Raw genomic sequence first — 562 nt, 5'->3', positions numbered from 1 at the left:
TGAAAACATTTATATGTGTAGAGATGCAAAGGTTGGATTCTGAGAAAGAGATGTAAACTGGGGAGGTTGCAAGGTTGCAGCATCCTTGAAGAGTAGGATGGTGCAGATACTACTCAGCCATAAAAAAAGAATGAAATTTTGCCATGCGCAGGAACATGGATGGACTTGGAGGGCATTATGCTCAGTGAAGTGAGTCAGAGAAAGGCAGATACTGTATGATATCACTTATATGTGGAACCTAAAAAATATCAATACAACAAACTAGTGAATATAACAAAAAAGAAGCAGACTCACAGATAGAGCAAACCAGTGGTTACAAGTAGGGAAAGGGAAGGGGGGAGGGGCAATATAGAGGAAGAGGAGTAAGAGGTACAAACTATTATGTATAAAGTAAGCTACAGGGATATAGTGTACAACATGGGAAATACAGGCAATAGTTTATAATAACTGTAAGTGGAAAGTAATCTTCAAAAATTGTGTTAAAAAAACATTGAAATGCAAAAAAAAAAAATAAAGGATGGGATGGGATGATGCAGGGGTCAGCGGGTGGGGAGGACATTTT

The sequence above is a fragment of the Monodon monoceros genome, unplaced genomic scaffold (genome assembly GCF_005190385.1).
Source record: "Monodon monoceros isolate NGI ecotype Baffin Bay Population unplaced genomic scaffold, NGI_Narwhal_1 Super_Scaffold_20, whole genome shotgun sequence".
Taxonomy (NCBI): domain Eukaryota; kingdom Metazoa; phylum Chordata; class Mammalia; order Artiodactyla; family Monodontidae; genus Monodon; species Monodon monoceros.
Note: the sequence above shows the minus strand (reverse complement) of the source record.